At 41.2% G+C, this 9583-nt stretch overlaps 1 pseudogene; it reads right to left on the bottom strand.

Annotated features, from left to right (window-relative positions):
• Positions 1-985: 985 nt before the first annotated feature.
• Positions 986-8639, bottom strand: LOC134478435 (butyrophilin subfamily 1 member A1-like; annotated as a pseudogene).
• Positions 8640-9583: the final 944 nt, after the last annotated feature.

Raw genomic sequence — 9583 nt, 5'->3', positions numbered from 1 at the left:
AACACCTCTGGCTCAAAGAATTGAGTGTTATTATATACATTTTTTTCTTTCTCTGTTTTATTGAGACAGGGTCTCCCTGTGTACTCGAGGCTGGAATTTGTGGCGATCCCCCTGCCTCAGCCTCCAGAGTGCTGAGATTATAGGTGTGTCACCACACTTGGCAAACTGAGTATTATAATGAGCAAAGCTCACCCTAGGTCATCTAGAAGATAAACTGGTTATTTTCAATGCTTTAAATAGGTTCCCTATGGTCTTTTCTAGAGGATCTATTTAAAAAAAGAACAATTTGAAGGGATATTAGCCCTTGTGGAAGGCAACCATTTCTTCCTCTGCTAACACAGGTTCCTGTAAGCTCCTGCCTAGCTGTTGACAGAGTCTCCATGTGGGGCTTGTAGGCAGGAAACCTGCCAAGGAATCAGAAGATTGCAACTTTCAGCCCCACCTGCTGGTGAGCGAGAAGGGCCAAAGCTTTGATTAATCAACGTATGGAGGTGAGGAAGCCTCCATAAAACCCTGAACAAGCCACAGCCACCGTGAACAAACTACTTGCTGGAAGGGTGTCTTCTCTAGAGGAAAGGAAAGCCCCCTGCTCTCCCGCACAACATGTCCTCTGTATCTCTTCCATTTGGCTGTTCCTGAGTTATAACTTTTTATGACAAAACAGTAACTGACGACAGACTGTTTCTAAGGTTCTGTGAACCACTCTGGCAATTGAGGAAAGGGCTGTGAAAGTACAAGTACACTGGACTTGTGACTGTTAGGTAAAGTGGGGCTGTCTTGTGGGAACGGGCATTCGACCCATGGATCGCAGGCTAAAGCCAGGTGAATAGATCAGAACTGGACTGAATTGTAGCACACCTGGTGGGTGTCTGCAGAGAACTGGAGAATTGCATGGTGTGGGAAAAACCCACATATTTTGGATGACAAGTTAGTACCACTTTTGGATGCTCTCCCTGCAGTAGCTTTCTCTCTTGTTCCTTGGAATTTATTCTTTGATTTTGGGTGACATGAACTTGGTGCATATGACATCTAGCAGTACAGGAGTTTCTCCTGTAGCAACAGCAAAATGGAAGATGAAGAGCAAAGGATCAGGGAACCTGTATATACAGCAACAGAAAAAACCCAATCTGAAAAACCCAGAGAGAAGACTATAAAAGACAAAAACAACAAGAACAACAAAAAACAGCCTCTGGACCTTTCCAAGTGTAACAAAGGACTTAACATCTACACCACCAAAGAACTGTTGCAAGAAAACAAACAGGACAGATCTGAAAAAAGTACGAGAAGAAATAATGGCTAAAAGTATCTCACATTTGGCAAAAGAAGAAAATTTACAGTCAAGAAACTGAAAACCAAAGTAAGATAAATCCAAATCACTCACACTAAGGCAGTTCACCAAACTGTGAAAACTAAAGACAAAACACAAAAGAAATTTCTTTTTTATCGGTACTGGGCATCAAACTCACAACTGCCTGCTTGTAAGGCAGGTGCTTATGCCACTGAGCTAAATCTCCAGCCCAAACAAAAGAAATTTTAAAAGCAGTGAGAGAGGGACGACACCTTACCTAAAAGGAGAAAATGATCTAAAAGATGGTGGATCTCTCAAGTGAACTACAGAGGCCAACAGGTGGCATCCAGTGTTTTAAGTGCTCAAACAGAAAACTCTCATTAAACAAAACCCTTCGGCATGAACACAAACAGTTACAAAAAAATGTATTACATACAGACTCATCCTAAAAGAACGGCTAAAGGAAATTCTCTGAACAGAAAGAAATGATAAAAAGAAAGAATCTTGGATCATAAAGAATGAAGAGGCAGGTGTGGTGGTGTACCCTGTAATCCCAGTACTCGGGAGGCTGAGGCAGGAAGACTGCTGGGAGTTCAAGGCCAGCCTGAACTGCATAGTGGAGACCCTGTCTCAAAGAAAAAAAAAGAGAAAAAAAGAAAAAACAAATCAACTAAGCAGAAATATGAATACAGTACATATTTCTGTTTTGTAGTTTTCTGAATTGTTTTGATATTTACATTGTAGCACCACCTCATGTATACATTACAAGTGTATGCACAAGTAGTCAACACACTTTTATTATAAATGGGAAATGGTGAAGGACATAGGGGAAGATAAATTTCTAAACTTTAGTTGAGCTAGTAAAATGGTGACACCAGAAGACTATGATAAATTTTATACAAGTAATATAATACTTATATAAACAGCTATGCAAAGATATTAAAAAACATAAAATAGCATGTGTGTGTTCACCTGAAACCCCAGTACTTGGGAAGCTGAGGCAGAACAATTACAGTGAATTCAAGGCCAGCCTGGGCTACATAGTGAGACCCTGTCTCAAAAACTTCCCAATCCCCAAAAAGCAACACTACAACTGCAGAGTTAACCCAATATAACAATTACATTAAATGGAAATGGTCTAAACACATTAATTAAAATAAACCAGGGGAGCAGATTTAAAGAAGCATTCCAATTCTATATCAGAGCAAAATTTATTTCAAATCTCACAGGACAAGTGTGATGGCAACTTGATTGATCAGAGAGATGGCCTAGGATAGTGGTGGTGAACCTATAGTGTGTGTGTTATTTGCTTTTCTTTTAAGGTGAAACATGTTAATGTACGAGTTTTTTTTAAAAACTAAAACCTCAGTATTCAGGTTTAATTTCAGTGTTGGCACTGGATTTTGGGTTGCAGTTTGAACACTGTCTCTAGAAGGTTTGCCATTTGTGGCCTGGGATCTTAATAATACCCATTTCTGAGGGGTTCGTGGGGTGTCACCTTGGGGACATTTCCTCAGCTCTCTCTGCTGCCTGACTGCAGTGCCATGGGCAGCTCTGCTCGGCCACGCCTTCCTGCCATGATGTTTCTGTCTGAGAGCCAGTCAAGCTGAGCTGAAACTGGGAACCACAATAAACCTCTTCTCCTCTAGGTGGTCTTTTGATCATGATGATAAAAAGCTGATACAGCACGTAAAGAGTGACAGGATGGAAAAAGTTATATCAGGCAAACATTCATCAAAACAGGGCAGAATATTAACAGATGAAGCAGATTTCAGATTAAAAAAAAAAGAACAGATACCTCTGGAGAGGCTCACTGTGTAAGGGTAAATGGTCAGCCCACCACGACAGCAGCCCTAATTGTAAATGCACCCAAGAAAAAAAGCTGCAAAATGTGTGACATGAAAGTAAAATTTAAGAGAAGTAAACTCAAAATTATGGTTGGATACTTTAACATCCTCTGTCAGCCATTAACAGAACAAGTAGATAGAAACCAGCAACTAGAACTCAACAAAACTATTCCACAAGACAATCTAAACATCACGCCCTGTATCAGTATAGTGAACATTATTTTCAAGTATCTACAGATCCACATAGCAAGACATCACATCCTGAGGCATAAAAGAACAACAAATTTAGCCACACATTTGTTTTCTAATCATATGAAATCAACCTAAAAAGCCATGGGCAAATAAGGAAATCCCCTAGGACTGTGTGTGCTTTTTCAAGATGACTTGCCAGGCCCAATTGGAGGCTGCCTTTTGCCCACGAGACTGGGTATGCAGCAGACTGAGGGATATGCACCCCCAGGCTAAGAACCACAGCCAGTTACATGCATGTGCTCATCCTCTCACCCAGGAGTATTGTTCCTCAAGGCCCCCCTTGGTAACCCACACCAAACCTCCTCACAGGAGGAAACTTCTCTTTCAATGTTTGCCCCATATGTGATCCCACCCATCCTCTCTTCCTCGTACTCTTCCCTCTCTCTATTCCCTTCCTCTTATTTAATGATCCTCTCGACCCCCTTTTTTGGCTTTTTGAGATGGGGTCTCCCTATGTAGTTCAGGCTGGCCTTGAATAGGCAATGCTTTGGCCTCAGCCTCCTGAGCACTGGGTTACAGGCATATGCCACCACTCCCTGCTACATTTGTGTCTTCTTAGGAAACTCTGAAGATCCATCAACTCTACTCTGGCCCAGTACTTTTCCACTCTTGGTCTTGTGTCCAGTCCCACAACGATGGGTCCACAAAGGCAGTAAGATAATTCCTTGTGGCCACAGGTTCTATCTGACCCTTGTTCATCTCTGTTCCTCAGGGCAGAAGAGTAGCAGGGCACCAGCTCTTTTCTCTCACCTAGCCTTTTGCTTATTCTGCTGCTGCATGTGAGTGGAAGCTGGACTAGTGCCTTCCTTTTTGCTTGCAGCTATAATTGGCAACTCTTGACAGCTGGAGGACAGTCTTTTACAGCCCTGTTCAGTTCCTAACAGGCACACAGTGCCAAAACAGAAAAAAAAGGGAAAGGCAAACTAATAATCTAAGCTCCACTCAAGAACCTAGAGAGTAAAACCCACATCAAGAAGGAAGAAAGTGCTGGGCGTGGTGGCACACTTCTGTAATCCCAGCATTAGGGAAGGCCGAGGCAGGAGGATCATTGGAAGTTTGTCACTAGCCTGGGCTACAAAGTGAGCTCAAGGCCAGAACTGCACAGCAAGACCCTGTCTCAAAAAGACAAAAAAAAAAAAAAAAAAAGAAGGAAGAGCCAGGCATTGTGTGCACACTTGTAATCCCAGCACTCAGGAGGCTGAGGCAGGAGGATCACCAGAAGTTTGAGGCTACTACAAGCTACAGAGCAAAAATCAGTAAAATTAAAAACAGAATCAATAAAACAGTAATGAAGTCAAAAGCTGGATATTTGGATATCACCATAGATCCTTTAGACACCAAAGGATAAGAAAAAGAATACTGTAAACAAGTTTGAACACACAAATTATACATCTTTGGTGAAATGCACCAATTCCTGAAAAACCACAAAGCTCTGCTCTCATTAAATATGAAATGATATGAACAGCCTTATAACTATTAAGGAAACTAAATTCTTAATTTTTTTTTTCATACGAGGACTCAAACTCACAACATTGCACTTGCCAGGAAGGCGCTTACGCAGCTGGCCCCTTTGCCAATCATTTTATTGAACAATATTGTCAAATGCTTCAAAAAATATTAACACCAAGTTGACTAAAATCCATTGAGCAAAAATAGAAGAGGGGGCCACAGATTTAGTTCAACAGAATAAGCGCCTGCCTGGCAAGCGTGAGGTCATGAGTTCAATCCCTGGTACCAAAAAAAAAAAAAAAAAAAAAAAAAAAAAAAAAAAAAAAATAGAAGAAGGAACGTTTCTTCATTCATTTTATGAAGATGAGTACACTAAGATGTGCTCTACCATGGAGCTAAATCCTGAGCTCCTTGCTAGTACTACTTTGAACTACACCAAAATTAACAAAGAACAAAAACCAATAAAATCTAGATAAGTAACTGGTTAATAATATGAAAATTTCTAATAATATATTAATAAAGAACATAAAAAGAATACAATATAAATATGAAAAGAATTTATAACTTCATATTAATATGCTAAAGATCACGTAATGGTATCAACTGATATAAAAAAGTTAACTATGAATTTGGCATTCTTCTATCACAAAAAGTTACAGAAAGCTGAGTGTGGTGATACATGTCTGTGATTTCAGCACTCAGGAGGCTGAGACAGGACTGTTGCAAGTTGAGGCCAGCCTGTCTCAAAAAGCAAATGCAAAACCAAAAATCTCACAGAAAATGGGAGTGGAATTTCCTCAGTGTACTATAAGTAGAAAAATGCTGTAGCTAGCAGGAGTTCTATTGTTTTTTTTGAGACAAGGGTTCACCATGTAGCTTGGGCTGGCCTTGGACACGCAGCGATTCTCTCCTGCTTCAGCTTCCTTTAGTGCTGTGATTACAAGCATGTGCCACCTTGCCTAGGATAGCTACACTGAATCTTAATGACAAAAGATTGAGAATAAAGCTCGTTTCAAAGCTACTTTCTTCTGTAAACAAAAAAAAAAAAAAAAAAAAAAAAAAAGAGAGAGAGAGAGAATAAAGCTCGTATGTGCACTTTCCTCAACATAATCCAAGTGATTCCAGCTGGTGCCGTGAACATCTATGAATGTTCACAATGTGAGGTCTCTTGTATGCATCAAAGTATCAAAGTTCAAAACCTGAAGGTCTGTAAGTTGGGGACTTACTGTAGTTTCTAGAATAACAAAGAAGTTTGTGATATTTGATGCAGATGTAAATGTGCTTTCTCAAGTTTTCTATCCATAATTTGTTAAACCTATGGAAATGCAACTTAATTATATGAAAGGTTAATTATTTCCTAAGCACTGTAAAAAGATGGAATCTCTTAAAATCTACATAGAGTTTGTATCTTCAAAATCCTTACATATCTGGTAACATTTCTAGGGACTCTCTCAAGTCAGCAAGTAAGAGATGTTATAGATTTGAGGGAAGAGTAAACAACTCTGGCGTGAAGTCGCATCTGAGCAGGCATCCCAGGTGCTATGGCAACCCTGTCCCACTGACCTGACATGGAAATCCCTGCTTCCTTCTGCTGGCCAAGGAGCAGCTGCGGATGGAACAGGACACATTCTCCAAGGACGTGTCTCTGATGATCACGGAAGCTGCCACGGTGAAAAGACCCTCCTGGTCGGGACTCCTGGACTCAGATGTGGACAGAAACTTGGCCTCTGAGGGAGTTTTCCACTGCACCTGGGGCTCTGGGTACCACCCCACAGAGGTGCACTAATTCCATACTGATGTGAGGGTCAGAGCCCAGGGCTGTGGAGAGAGAAGGGGGCCTTAATCTTTCAGTGGTTAACCTTCTGGAAGCCTTATAACCACAGGATTATAGCACTTCTAGACAGAACAGGAACAGAGAGATCTCAATTCCTCATTTCAAAGGAAACTTAGGTACCAGTAAAATGACATTTCACATACCTCAAAGGAAAGATGCTATGTGGGGATCAAGAACAAGTCTGTCCCTAAAGAATGGATGGTCATTTGACGTGGCCTTTGAAATGCAGATAAGAGCTGAATAGGCAGAGAGAAGAAGTGCTCTTTCCGGCAGAGGAACACAAAGTCCAACAGCAAGAGGCGCAGGCAAAGAGCAGTAGCAGTGGAACTCGAGCCCTGTTGTTGGAAGAGCAGAGCGCTGGGAGAACAGGTGGAACATGTGCTGTATTACGGTTTACAGAAGACCTGGAGAAAGGAAAATTGTTTCCTGTGCCTTTCTCTGGATGACTAGGGGGAGAGGACACAGAATCACAGAAGACCCAGAGATCCTTTGCTGTGATATTTTTCAAGGATTCTCTTAAATGGTTTCTACTTCAGATTCCTCACACATTTAACTTATTACTTCTGAGATTTTACTTTTCTATTGATTTCTTTTTTATAACTACAGGGCATAGAAAATACCTGGTCAAATATATAAACACAGTCTTTTGCAAGGGGATCAAGAGATGGGAGGAGGGAAGGGAAAGTACAAAGAATGACGATGGGTTGTGTATATATACCAACTCCCCACCATGGATGTAATCAATATGTACTACAAACATGTACTAAGAAAAACTTAAAAAATAGCTGGGCATGGTGGGGGACAGCTGGGAGGCTGAGGCAGGAGGATTATCTTGAGTTTGAGGTAAATTTGGGCTCCATAGTGAGTTCAAGGCAGCTTGGTCCAAAACAAAACAAAGTACCCATTAAAAAAGTATATGTATCTACATGAATGTATATTTGTGTTAAGAGATTAACAGAGTTTACTATTTTTAAAATTGGGTCTGCGACTCATAGAAGAGCCACAGCTTTGTCAGGTTTCTAGGTTCTTAGAAGCAACTGTCAAGACAATTCTCTCTCCGGCGGGGATTTAGCTCAGTGGCATAAGCGCCTGCCTGGCAAGAATGAGACTATAAGTTCAATCCCTGGTACTTAAAAAAAAAAAAATGCTCTCTTTACACATAAAAGCACAGGGACTAATATAAGTTGATGCAATAGAGGTTCCATTGTCATGGAGCTGAGATAAAGATTTCACCAAGATATTTTTAAAATCTGAATAGCTAAAAATAATTTTAAAAGGCATTGCAGTATTTATACATTAAGTGTAGGTAACTCGTAACCACAGTGGTAATGCTTCACCGTACTGTCATGCTTGTGAAGTTTATAAACCACTTTCACATACCCTCTAGAGTCCCCTGAGAAGTGAAAACCCATTTACTTACCAGCCACTCTCAGCTGCAGGAAGGCACCCATACACCCCTTCATCAAAAGCCCTGATGTCATGTATCCTCAGCGCTGCATGTCCTGCAGTGATGTTGTCTGTGACTAGAGTAACCCTCCCCTGGTACTCAGGCATCTGCTCTCCCTCCTGCTCTTGCCCATCCTGTGCACCAACACAGCCTGTGAGAATGTGCTCCGGAACTACTGGAGTTCCATGTGCTCAGCACTCACATTTGGTGAAAGATAACATGGCAGCTCAGTCTTTACCCACTGAAGCTAGGATAGGCTCCAGAGGTACAAGGACTTCAAAGGGAGCTGCTCCAAAAAACAAAACAAAGAGTAGGATTTGGGTGAGGAGATGCATCTGCAGACTGATAGGAACTAGGCCCAGTTGAAAGCAGACTTGCTCATGATGTTTCTCACTTTGGAGTATCCACCTGGGTCACACTGGATCCTTACATCCCACCTGGGAAGAGCCTCTGTGATGGCTTATATTTGCAGATGCATTTCAACCCGGTGGGCTGGAGGAGAGAACAAGCTGGGGAAGGAGGGAGACCTACCTGCATCCAGTGTGGGCAGCTGCAGAAGCATAAGGGTGAGCAGATACCCAAGGACGGAGTTTGGGAAAACAGCCATCCGCATCTTTTCCAGAGCAGGATACTGACACGTATCCTCTAGGAGCTTCAGTCTAGACATGAATGGTCAGGAGACATGTAAGGTCAATGCTCAGGAGTCCCTTTTTTTTTCTACAGGTCTCCAGTAGTTCTTTCAACTGGGAGGGCTCTAGTGATCTGCATCTAAAGCCCATCTTTAATGCCTCCTTTTCAGCGAGGATTTTTAGTCAGCATCTGTCTACTCTTTTCCATAAGTTTGTATGAAACAAGAAATTGGACCAGAAAACCATAAAAGAAACACATGAAAATGGAAGCATTTTATATATATGTTGCATATAAATGAGTACACTTTGGGATGACACTAAAAAGTCTCCAAGTACAATAATTTGTCATATACTTTCAGCAGTTTATCAGTCAGGAAATTTGGCTTAGGAAATGGCTGGAAAAATAGACCTCCATTTTCAATCCAGTGCAGACAAGCACTAGATCCTACTTTATACACTCTACAAAGTCATCCCTTATTCTTTTCCCACTTCGGTGTTAAATGCCTTTCAGTGTGCAACAGAAATATTTTTTTCTCATTTTTCTGTATATTTTTCAATCTTATTTCATTAATTTGAACAGTCACAAAACAAAAAATGTCCCCGAAAAGGGCAGCAGTGTTGCAGGAAAGATGTGAAGGTTAGTAACCTGTAGGTCTTTGCATAAACGTGTATGTTCTTGGGGAATTCATACACTAAAAAGACAGTTGCTCTCCAGTTATAATTCATCCAAGCCTATATATAATCCTAGCTTATATATAATCCTTAGGAGGCTGAGATAAGAGGATCACCCGAATTTGAGGACCGCTTTGGTTGCACAGTGAATTCAAGGTTAACCTG

The sequence above is a fragment of the Cavia porcellus genome, unplaced genomic scaffold (assembly GCF_034190915.1).
Source record: "Cavia porcellus strain 051 isolate PalLab524CR breed Dunkin Hartley unplaced genomic scaffold, mCavPor4.1 scaffold_13, whole genome shotgun sequence".
Lineage (NCBI taxonomy): Eukaryota > Metazoa > Chordata > Mammalia > Rodentia > Caviidae > Cavia > Cavia porcellus.
This window is presented reverse-complemented; position numbering and strand designations above follow the sequence as displayed.